General features: G+C 42.3%; 1 long non-coding RNA gene across 1 annotated transcript; it reads right to left on the reverse strand.

Moving 5' to 3' along the window:
- Window positions 1-624: 624 nt before the first annotated feature.
- LOC128824621 (uncharacterized) lies at window positions 625-3,015 on the reverse strand. Its single transcript, XR_008442518.1, has 2 exons — window positions 2,896-3,015; window positions 625-1,545 (listed from the first exon to the last, which is right to left on the reverse strand). It is a non-coding gene; the product is annotated as an uncharacterized LOC128824621 (long non-coding RNA).
- Between the last annotated feature and the right edge of the window lie 9,848 nt (window positions 3,016-12,863).

Consider the following 12,863-nt stretch of genomic DNA (forward strand, 5'->3'; position numbering starts at 1 on the left):
TGACCAACAATCAGAGAAAGCAGGCACTAGAGAACAACTGGTCAGCTAAGGACCTACCAGTCTTGGATACAGGCACTCTTGTGATGATCCAGCCATTAGAGAGACACCATTATGAGTGGACTAAAGGAATCATGAGGAATGCAGTGGTAACCAAGTCATATGAGGTGATGCAAAAGGAAGAGAAGACACTTACAAGCCAGCAGACACTACTCTAGAGAAAGCCTACAGAGATACAGAGATCATCCACGATCTCTTTCTCCACAAAGAGAAAGTTTGTTAAAGATAGGTGACAGTGAAACAGATAAGTCTCTCCCAGGGTGGGCATCTGTGAAGAGACTAAACTATCTCGAAGACTATGTAGCTTGCGGAGTCTGTAATAAAGATGAGACTCCACCTCAGCAATGTGCTAGCAACCTCTGGCTGAAGGGACACAGGGCATCAATTATTTATTATAATGTAAATGTTAACATGTTGTTAAAATAGGGAAGCTGTATCATGATAAGTGGAACTAGAGTCAGATGACCCATGTTCCCTGGAGGGACTGGTATTGAGAGGACACCAGGAAAACAAGTAATATGGGGAGTTGTGCTGGTAGCAACTAGCCATAAAGACAGAGCAGTCCACTGGGTTTAATAAAATTTTACTTGTGAATAAAACATCCCTTATGGCCCTCCACCCCCAGGTTGTACAGCCACTAGTCCGTAATCTGGCCCTTAAGAAGCCTGTGGTTAATTGTTGACAAGGAACAGCTGTGTCTTGATGACTACGGCAGTCAGAGGAGGGTACATTGCTGACAATTCACATTTTTGTTTGGGGGAGGGTTGATTTTATAAAGTAAATGTGTATGTGCTTAGGATTTTTCCCTTAGTTTGTATGTTAAATGTTTACAAAAGCACCTTCACCCCATGAGGGTGGGGAAAGCATTATAGCCCTGCAGCAGAGTCCAAATAACTGTCCTTTTCCTCAGGGCGGTATGTCCTAATGGTCAGAGTCAATAGGAACACCCTTCGATGCAGGGCAGTATGACCCATTGGCCAGAGTCAGTGGGATTGCCTTTAGCCTTAGGGCAATATGGCCTAATGGCCAGAGTCAATAAGACCATCCTTCAGTGGGGTTCTATCTGAAACATGCTGACTCGGTTCCCGGTTTCGCAACCAGATCAATGTTTGGTTCCCCTGAGGTACTTCCCATCCTGTCTTCCGGCTCTGTAGGCTGCAGGTCCTCTGGGTCTCCAGGGTAGTCGGCAGGTGATGCTCCTGATGACTCCTTCCCCTCACAGGCTTCCATAGCCTGGGTTTTGCCTCTTTTGCCTGGGTCTCGGTGTGGCTGGACTCCGTGGTCTGGGGCTCTGACAGCTCCTGGCTAGGAGCCTGCAATACATGTCCTCTGACCGCAGAGGAGAGAACAGACTGAACTGGGCTGCTCACTGTTCTACTGAGATTCCAGTTGGAGCATGCCCAGCAGGGGCGAGGGGGCCGTATGGGGTTAAGCCCTTTCTGTCCATTACGGGGCAGGTGTACCCCATCACACGGAATAGATGGGTCTCTACAAATAGAAAACAGACCACACAGGCATCCTGATGGAGATATCTACAATGCATAGTTATAGTTTAAAAATACAACTTAGTGCTATCCATTACTGGATGGCAGCTGATCTCCTTGATGAACAAAGAGGATAGAGAGAAGCCCTTGGCCAAAAGCATTTTTTAAGTTTGTAAAGTGAACATTTTTATAGAATGAGCAAACCAAATGGCCTTTTTACCCTTGATCCAGACCAGAATTTTCATTCTGTTTCTATGTGAGCCCTGAAGCTGTGAAAAAAAAATGTCTCATCAGCATCATTTAGGTTAATGTCAGAAGAAATTAATCATTAAAAAGCTGTGACTGCAATAACTATGCCATCTCTGTCGGGGAAAGAAATTAAGGCATTCCCTTCTGTCCAATGGTCACTCTCAGTGCACAAGGGGACTAGATGTATTTAGTGGAAATAGATCTTTCCTGATATAGTAAGGCTGGAGGAGATAAAGAAATTCAGAACTCTGTTTTCTCTCTCATATGTATTAAGAGGAAGAAATTGGATGCAGTTGCCTGCTAAAAGCTACTCCATACGTTATAATACTATATTAATACCTGTCTATTAAATGCAGTGATAAGTACTTGCAAGAGTAACTTTTTGTTATTTTTAAAGGTTCATTTTTCCCCTTTGTGCTGCCACTGCCACTAGCAGAGTAAGTGTAGAGAGAACATCCCCTCAGGAAAGGAGTAGTTTTAAATTAACTGAAATGCACTATGGCTTCAATAGACCTATTAAAGGAACATTTATTTTCCACCTTCAGCTTCATGAGCTGCTAACTCACACCAGACTCTGATATCAAAATGCAACATTTATAAACAGAAAGATGTGAGATAACCTTTTTGCACCTCAGTATTAGAAATCTCTTTCTTTATACTCCACTCATTACCACTTTAAAGGAGTGTCTTACAACATTAAAAAAACAAAGGTGTATAACTTTGTGGCTTAACTTTCTCTCGCTCCCTCTCCCCATTAAAGCCCAGTTCATCAAAACCTTAAGCATATGCTTAAGGGCTTTGCTGAAATTGAGTGTGATGGGGTGGGACTCACTACTGCAGTGCCTCCTACTGGATGTCCGGGGAATTAGCTCTGCACCCTCTTCTGGTGGTGTCTCACCCACCATCACCTCTGCTTCTGAACCCACATCACTCCCGGGACCACAATGTCCTCTTCATAACACTGCCCTCCAGCTGCGCCACACTCTGTGTTCTCCCCTTCCTGGGGACCTGCAATCTCTGCCCAACCACTTCCCTCAGTGGCAACTGCAGTCCATTGCCCCGGGGCCATTTCCCATCCGGCTCCAGCACGGTCTTCTGCCCTTACCTCAGGGCCTCAGCCTGCAGGCCCCAGCAGCCATCCAGGAGCTCTCTAACTCCCTGGTCCACACTTGCAGCATTTAATTGTCCTAGGTGCTGGGGCTTCTTCCCTCTGCTAGGAACCTGGGCTTCTCCCCTCAAGCTCCAGTCAGCTACTGAACTCTGCTCTGCCTTACAGCCCTTCTTATATGAGCCTGCCGGGCTATGATTGGCTGGTCCTCTCAGCCCCTTTCTAATTGGGCTGCCTCCGGCGCAGCCTCCCTAGTGCTGCTTTTAACCCCTTTTCTGCCAGTGAGGGGCAGCCGCCCAATCACAGGGCCATAAAGCCAGTGCTTTTAATTAAGGTTTTAAATAGGGCTGTTGATTAATCGCAGTTAACTCACGTGATTAACTAAAAAAAATTAATCGTGATTAAAAAAATATATCACCATTAATTGCAGTTTTAATCGCACTATTAAACAATAGAATACCAATTGAAATGTATTAAATATTTTGGATGTTTTTCTACATTTTCATATATATTGTATTCCGTACTATAATTGAAATCAAAGTGTATATTATTTTTAATTATAAATATTTGCACTGTAAAAATGATAAACAAAAAATAGTATTTTTCAATTCAGCTCAATTTCACTGTAGTGCAATCTCTTTGTCATGAAAGTGCAATTTACAAATGTAGATTTTTTTTGTTACATAACTGCACTCAAAACCAAAACAATGGACTGAGTGTACTTGTAGGCCCTAAAGTTTTACATTGTTTTATTTTTGAAAGGAGTTATTTTTTGTACATAATTCTACATTTGTAAGTTCAACTTTCATTATAAAGAGATTTCACTACAGTACTTGCATTAAGTAAATTAAAAAATATTTCTTTTATTTTTACAGGGCAAATATTTATAATCAAAAATAAATATAAAATGAGCACTGTACACTTTGAATTCTGTGTTGTAACAGAAATCAATATATTTGAAAATGTGGAAAACATCCAAAAATATTTATATAAATAGTATTCTATTATTGTTTAACAGTGAGATTAATCACGCTTAATTTTTTTAATCCTGCAATTAATCATGATTAATTTTTTTAATCGCTTGACAACCCTACAACAAACCCATCCTGTCATCACTCTATTGACTCCCCATAGAATATTGCATAAAGTTCAAAAATTTCAGTCTTTATCTTCAAGGCCCTTAATAGTTTTAATCCAGGATCTCAAACAAACCTCACACATTGGGATGAAGATTGTGGTCATTAACTCCATTTCTGTGGTACAATTAAATTATTCCCTGCAAGGGTGAAGCTTGGTTGTGTGTGGGTCTGAGCATCGTCAGGGGCAGATCTAAGATTCTGGAATGAACTCCATTACATAATGTACTAAGAACTAGGTGAAACCTCATTGCTTTGCACTGTAAGTGAAGAGCACACTTCTTTCACCTGGTCTTCACTAAAGAAAGCTCATAGCACATACAAAACAAAACTAAGAGTTTGGTCATGGAGAATGCTTCAAACATATAGCCCTGTTCAGCACCAGTTTGTTTCAACTGACTGAACTGAAGAGTAGTTCAGAGTAGTATCATGTCAAAAAGAGATTGGTAGTTGAGATAAGAGATTGATGGAGAGATAAGATAAGGAGGGACATTACATCAGCAGCAGTAACATCATAGAAAATGATGATGTGCCAGATTTGACATTATGACAAACGCTTGCCAGGGCCAGCTCTAGGCACCAGCGTTCCAAGCATGTGCTTGGAGCGGCACTTCTGAAGAGGCGGCACTCCGGCCTTTTTTTTTTGCTTGGGGTGGCAAAAACCTGGAGCCAGCCCTGATGCTTGCCCACTGAATATTAGGCCTAACCTTTCTGCCTCTGACCCCCAACTGGAAGGCCCACCTTACCTACAGAGGAAAGTCAATAGGATTTGATGTTTGATCCAGAACCTCTAAATCAGTGACTGATTGTGCCACCCCTAGAAATGGTAAAGAAATACTGTACAGGGTTTGAAACAGACCCATTTTTTGGATTTTCAAATATTTTTCCCAACTTTTTTAAAATCAAAAATATTGTTGAAATGTTTCAATTATGGAAAACTGAGTTTTGGCTAAATGAAAATTTCAGTAATTATTGTGATAACCGTTTTGATAGCATCTTCGATAAAAATGTTAATGCAAAATTTCACCAGTCAAGTAGGGTTTGGTTTTGTGGAAGATTGGTCCACCTTCTATGGGGAGAGGAGACTGTACTATTTGACTGCCCTCCACCTCAGTACAAGGGGGAATCAGTTTCCTTGGGGACAGGCTGGCTAGACTAGTTAGGAGGGGGTTAAACTAATAACAAAAGAGGAGGGTAAAAAGAGAGAAGATATGAGCACTCAGCAGAAAATTGAGATGTTGAGAACAAAATGAATCAAGGAAACAAAGGATATGAAGAAAAGCAATTCCTGAGTTGCCTATAAACCAGTGCTAGGAGCCTGGGTAATAATCAAAAGGAAATGGAATTGGTTGATTTCTGAGCATAAATTCTATCTAGCTGGTATTACTGAAACCTGGTGGGATGATTCACACAAATGGAGTGTTAAAATCAATGGTTATAACCTATTTAGGAAGGCTAGAACAGGCAAAAAGGGAGGGGGAGTGGCACTGTATGTCAAAAATGGAATTTCCTATTTCCAAGTCACTTATAACTCAAAAGAAAATTATCTTAAATGTTTATGGACCAATGTCCTAACAAATAAAGCAAAAGATGTGTACTAGTTGGTATCTGCTACAGACCACCAAATCACACTAGGGAACAGGACAAACCCCTCCTTTCACACCCATGTATCATGTAGAAAAAACACCTATGTAATCATGGGAGCCTTCAATTTGAGTGACATATTCTGGAGGTCTCATGCTGCCTGTACTTAAAACATCGTTAGAACTTCTAAACATTATAGATGACAATTTCCTAACTCAAGAAGTGTGCAGCCAACACAGGGGAGTTCTTTATTAGACCTTGTCCTAAAGATAGAGGAATTGACCAAAGATCTAAAAAACAATGGTAGCTTAGGTACAAAGCGACAAAGAGTCCTGTGACCAGAGGTGAAAGTAAGCTGGTACGCCCCAGTACAGCATACCGGCAAGAGCCGGTGCGCCGTACTGGGGCGGCCCAGCTTCCCCAGGTGGCAATTTAAAGGGCCTGGGGCTCCCAGCACTGGCTGGAGCCCCAGGCCCTTTAAATTGCCGCCATAGCCCCGCTGCTGGAGCCCTGGGGTAGCGGCAGCGAGGCTCTGGGGGGTTATTTAAAGGACCGGGACTCCCGCTGCCTCTACTGCCCTGGGCCCTTTAAATAGCCACCAGAGCCCCATCGCCACTACCCCAGGGCTCCAGGGGCTATTTAAAGGGCCTGAGCGGTAGAAACAGGGGAGTCCTTGGCCCTTTAAATAGCCCCCAGAGCCCTGGAGTAGCAGCGGGACTCTGGGGGCTATTTAAAGGGCCCGGGGCGCCCGCTGCCTCTACAGCCCTGGCCCCTTAAATAGCCCCCAGAGCCCTGCTGCCAGAGCCCTGGAGTAGCAGTGGCAGCCGGGGGCTCCGGCAGAGGTTTAAAGGGCCCGGGGTGGTAGCAGCGGCCGAGCCCTGGGCCCTTTAAACTGCTGCCGGAGCCCCCAGCTGCCACTGCTACCCTGGCGGGGGAGGGGGAGAGCAGTTACCGGTACAGGGTGGGCCGGGGCTGGCTCTGACACCCGCCCCAACCCCACTCCTTCCACCCAAGGCCCCGCTCTTTCCGGGGGCCAGAGCCGGCCCCAACCCAGCCCGGTACCGGTAAGTCCCTAGTTCTACTTTCACCCCTGCCTGTGGCACCTAATAGACTAACAGAAGTATTGGAGCATAAGCTTTCCTGGGTGAATACCCACTTCGTCAGACATGCATCTGACGAAGTGAGTATTCACCCAGGAAAGCTTATGCTCCAATACTTCTGTTAGTCTATAAGGTGCCACAGGACTCTTTGTTGCTTTTTACAGATCCAGACTAACACGGCTACCCCTCTGATAGCTTAGGTACAAGTGATCATGACTTGACCACATTTATAATATGCAACCAGAAGAAAGTCCAGACCAGTAATATATGTACTTGGTGCTTTAATAGGGCCAATTTCACAAAGCTGAAAACAATTATTAGCCACATCAGTGGAGTAGAAGAATTGAATCAGAAAAATTGAATGATAATTGGGAATCATTTAAGAACACCTTACTAGATTCCCAAAAAGCCACAATCCCAGAACTGAGGAAGAAGGCTGTGCTGGTTAAAAAACTGACCTGGTTTAGAGGCAAAGTGAAGGTGTATGTATATTTTTAATACATTAGGAACAAAAAGAATCCTGACAGTGGTAGAATTATCAATAATAATGCAGAAAAGGCAGAAGTGTTCAATAAATATTTCTGTTCTGTATTTGGAAATAAAAAACAAAAGAGATAGCCTCATCATATGTTGATGATAACACCCGTTCCAATCCATTAGTATGTCTGGAGGATGTTAAACAAAAGCTATGAAAGTCAGATATTTTTAAATCAGCAGGTCCAGCTAACTTGCATCCAGAAGTTTTTAAAGAGATGACTGAGAATCTCACTGTACCATTAATGTTGATTTTCAATAAGTCTTAGAGCAATGTGGAAACTCCAGAAAACTGGAACAAAGTTGATGTTGTGCCAATTTCAAAAAGGGGTAAATGGGATGTCAGCCTGATATTGATCCCAGGTAAGATAATGGAGTAGCTGATACAGGATTCAATAGACAAAGAAATAAAGGAGGGTAATGTAATTAGTGCAAATCAACATGTGTTCATGGAAAATAGAGTCCGTCAACTTAACTTGAATTTTTTTATGAGATTACAAGTTTGGTTGATAAAGGTAATAGTGTTGACTTAACATACTTAGAATTCTGTAAGTCATTTAACTTGGTACCGCACAACATTTTGATTAAAAAACTAGCACGATATAAAATTAATATGGCAGGCATTAAATGGATTAAAAATTGGCTAACTGATATGTAACTGTAAAACAATGTAACTAAACAATGAATCATCATTGAGTGTGTTTACAGTGTGGTCCTTAAGGGTCGGTTCTTGGCCCTATATTATTTAACATTTTTATCAATGACCTGGAAGAAAACATAAAAATCATCACTGATAAAGTTTGAAGATGACACAAAAATTGGGAGAGTGGTAAATAATGAAGAGGATAGATCACTGATTCAGTGTGATCTGGATTGCTTGGTAAACTGGGAGCAAGGAGACAATATGCATTTTAACACGTCTAAATGTAAAAGTCTATATCTAAGAAATCACAACATTGGGTATACTTACAGAATGGGGCACTCTATCCTGGGAAGCACTGACACCGAAAAAAATTGAGGGTCATGGTGGATAATCAGCTAAACATGAACTCACGATGTGACACTGGGGTACCTGGCATTGGTCACTGTTGGAAGACAGGATACTGGACTAGATGGACCATTGCTCTCACTCAGTATGGCTGTTCTTATGTCCTTAAAGAGCTAATGCTGGGATGCATAAACGGAATCTCGAATAGGAGTAGAGAGGTTATTTTAGCTCTGTATTTGGCACTGGTGCAACCATTGCTGGAATACTGTGTCCAGTTCTGGTGCTCGCAGTTCTAGAAAAAAGTTGAAAGGGTTCAGAGAAGAGCGATGAGAATGATTAAAAGATTAGAAAACATGTCTTATAATGATAGATTCAAGGAGCTTAATCTGTTTATCTTAAGAAAGAGAATGTGAATGGGTGACTTGATTACAGTCTATAAGTATCTACATGAAGAACAAATATTTAATAATGGTCTCTTCAGTCTAGCAGAGAAAGGTATAACATGATCCAATCGCTGGAAGTTGAAGCTAGATAAATTCAAACTGGAAATAAGGCGAAAATTTTTAACAGTGAGAATGATTAACCATTGGAACAATTTACGAAGAGTCATTGTATATTCTCCATCACTGACATTTTTTAAATCAAGATTGGATGTTTTTCTAAAAGATACACTCCATGAATTATTTTGGAGACGTTCTATGGCCTATGTTGTACGGGTGGTCAGATTAGATAATCACAATGATCCCTCTTGGCCTTGGAATCTATGAATTAAACAACTGGAAAAAACAAAGTCAGCATTTTTTTCACAAAAGTTTTCATTTTTGAGATAAGTCCATTTTTATTCAAAAAACCTTTTTACTAGAAAAATTTTAACTAGTTTTATTATTCAATATTTATTATTCCTAGCCAGTCATAGGATGAGAAATAAAGTTCTGTCATGGATTAGAAACTGGTTAAAAGAAGAAAACAGAGTAAGAATAAAAGGTCAATTTATTCTATTCTATTGTATTGTATTCTATTCTACAGATGTTCTTACACCATGCTCATAACCACAGTATCTGAGCATCTTCCAGTAGTGCATTAAACAAGATGATTAACATCTGTTAAGTAGTTATTCTCTCATCTTTCCCCAGGGGGAGAAGCATGTGCAGCGGAGTGTCTTGGTTTTGGTTTGGTCTTGGGGAATAATGGGCAGGGGGGTTAAAAAATAGACATGTTGCTATGTATTTACGTTAGAGAAAGTAAGGGCAAAGAAATGCACCTTGCACTTGAAAGTGGTAAGGTTGTACCACCTAGCAATTTACAACATGGCAAAAGACTAATAGTGGAGTGCCACACCAAGACCAGTGTTGTTCAATATGGTAAAGGATGTGAACAATGAAATGGCTAAATATGAAGACGAGATAAAATTATTTGTGTTACTCAAGACTAGAAAAGACTGAGGGTTCCAGTGAGACTTAACAAAGCTAGTTAAATGGACAACACAATGACAGATGCAATTCACTGTTGATGGATGCAAAGAAGAATACGTTGCAAGGAATAATTTGATCCACTCAGCCACCTTACTGGGTTCTAAATTAATTGTAACCACTCAGAAAAGTATCAGAGGGGTAGCCGTGTTAGTCTGGACTCTTTGCTTGCACCCATGAAAGCTCATGCTCCAATATGTCTGTTAGTCTATAAGGTGCCACAGGACTCTTTGATGCCCACTCAGAAAAAAAAAACCCTGGGTATTAATGTGGACAGCTCAATGAAACTTCTGTTAAATCTGTAGCATTGGTCAATACAGCAAATTCAATGTATGGATGTATAAGGAATGGAAAATAAATATGTATAATGGCATTATAATATTTTCACATCAATGGCATTTCCTCACCTTTTGTTCTGTGTTCAAATTTGATCACCCTAATTCAGAGATATAGCAGAGAGAGGAAGGGCCCAGAGATTACAAAGATGATTAGAGGCAAGAGAAAAGTTCCACATTAGGAGATATTGAAAAGATTGGGACTGCTTACTTTGGACAGGAGATAAAGACGAGGGGACATAGAGGTATATGAAGTAAGGAATGGTATAAAAAGGGTAAATGGGCACTCCTCTGGTCACTTTTACATAATACAATTTTTCAAACTTTTCAGTACAAAACAATTGTAACTTTTACCCACTCTATCCTTGGCCCTTTCACAGGCTTCTGTCCACAGCCCTCCCATGCTCTTTCACCAGCTCCCTCTCAGCTGGGAGCACCACCTCAGGTCTTGCCCAGTATACTCCTACTTCTTTCCCAGCATGCCTCACTATCAAACCTATTGTTCCTTTCAGCCCTGAGAACTAAAATTTCCAGAATGCCTTTGTTCTGGGATGGACCAGGAACAGGACCAGGATAGGCCAATAGCCTGCCTTGAACAGCCCAGTGACAAAAGACATTACAAACGATGCATTCTTCTGATCTGACCACCACCTCATGCAGCTGAGGATCCCAGCTTTGCTTCTCTCCCACCTAATGAAGCAGCCAAGCTGCTTTACCACAAAGACTTCCTAATCCTTTTTGTTTTTAGTTTTTTCCAGGAGAGCAAGCCACCACCCAGCTGCAGGGCCTAGATGTCAATGAGTTGGTAAAACAACATTGTGAGCAGTGGTGCACGGAAACTGGTTGAAGTCAGTAGCCGTGACCACCCCACCACAAATGAGGAGGCAAGTGATGTAGGTGCTCCAACTATTAGAATCCCATACATGTCTAACACCCAGTAGCTCACCCAAGAAGGACATACACACACAAGGGTCACAAAATAAACAAAGAGCTTTACTCCCCATTTAGGTGGGATAATATAGAAGGATTCAATAAAGTAACAACAAACAACCAAATAATGCTTGATTCATAAGAGAGACCTTTTTATATTGGCAAGAATCCCAATGGGCCTCTGTGCACTTCTGCAGAATACGCAGTCCAAGACAAACTCATAGACTCATAGGCTAGGTCTACACTACCCACCTGAATCAGCGGGTAGAAATCGACCTCTCAGGGATCGATTTATCGCGTCCCATCGGGACGCGACAATCGATCCCCAAATCGGCGCTCTTACTCCACCAGCGGAGGTGGGAGTAAGCGCTGCCGACAGAAAGCCGCAGAAGTCGATTTTGCCACCGTCCTCACAGCGGGGTAAGTCGGCTGCGATACATCGAATTCAGCTGCTTCACGTAGCTAAATTTGCGTATCTTAAATCGACTCCCCCCTGTAGTGTAGATGTACCCTTAGACTCTAAGGTCAGAAGGGACCATTATGATCATCTAGTCTGACCTCCTACATGATGCGGGCCACAAAAACTGACCCACCCACTCCTGGAAGAATTCTCTCCCTTGACTCAGCTGTTGAAGTCCCCAAATCATGATTTAAAGACTTCAAATCGCTGAGAATCCTCCAGCAAGCGACCCCTGCCCCATGCTGCGGAGGAAGGAGAAAAACCTCCAGGGCCTCTGCCAAACTACCCTGGAGGAAAATTCCTTCACGACCCCAACTATGGCGATCAGCTGAACCCCGAGCATGTGGGCAAGATTCTCTAGCCAGACCCTCTGGAAAAAGTTCTCTGTAGTAACTTTTAATATCCCATCATTGACCATTGTTACTAATTACCAGCGACGACACGTTATTGACCTGTTGACTAAAATCACTTTATCCCATCAAACCATCCCCTCCATAAACTTATCAAGCTTAATCTTAAAGCCAGAGAGGTCTTTCGCCCCCACTGTTTCCCTCAGAAGGCTGTTCCAAAACTTCACCCCTCTGATGGTTAGAAACCTTCGTCTAATTTCAAGCCTAAACTTCCCGACGGCCAGTTTATATCCATTCGTTCTCGTGTCCACATTAGTACTGAGCTGAAATAATTCCTCTCCCTCCTGGTATTTATCCCTCTGATATATTTAAAGAGAGCAATCATATCCCCCTCAGCCTTCTTTTGGTTAAGGTAAACAAACCGAGCTCCTCGAGTCTCCTTTCATACGACAGATTTTCCATTCCTCGGCTCATCCTAGTGGCCCTTCTTTGTACCCGTTCCAGTTTGATTTCATCCTTTTTAAACATGGGAGACCAGAACTGCACACAGTACTCCAAATGAGGTCTTACTAGTGCCTTGTATAACGGAACCAGCATCTCCTTATCCCTACTAGAAATACCTCACCTAATGCATCCCAAGACCGCATTCGCTTTTTTCACGGCCACGTCACATTGCCGACTCATAGGCGTCCTGCGATCAACCAGGACTCCGAGGTCCTTCTCCTCTTCCGTTACTTCCAACTGATGCGTCCCCAGCTTATAACTAAAATTCTAAAACTCCTACCCAGCCCTCTAGGACTGAGGCCTCCCCCCAGTCCACTGAAAGCCAACACCTCTCCAACTACTGCTCAGCTTCCAGCCTTCCATTGCCAGGCAAAAGCAAGGAGCAAATAAAGACAACCAAGTTCCAGCAACCGTTATCCTCTGCCAACATCCTCTTCCAAATTATTTGAAAGACCAAGAAAACATTGTAGCAAGATTATTTGATTCCTGCGATCACACTTACACACATAGCACCTGATGCATTGGATCCTACCAATATCCAACATATCTAATAAACCCTTATGCTTCAAGGTGTA

This window comes from Malaclemys terrapin, chromosome 1 (assembly GCF_027887155.1).
Source record: "Malaclemys terrapin pileata isolate rMalTer1 chromosome 1, rMalTer1.hap1, whole genome shotgun sequence".
Taxonomy (NCBI): domain Eukaryota; kingdom Metazoa; phylum Chordata; order Testudines; family Emydidae; genus Malaclemys; species Malaclemys terrapin.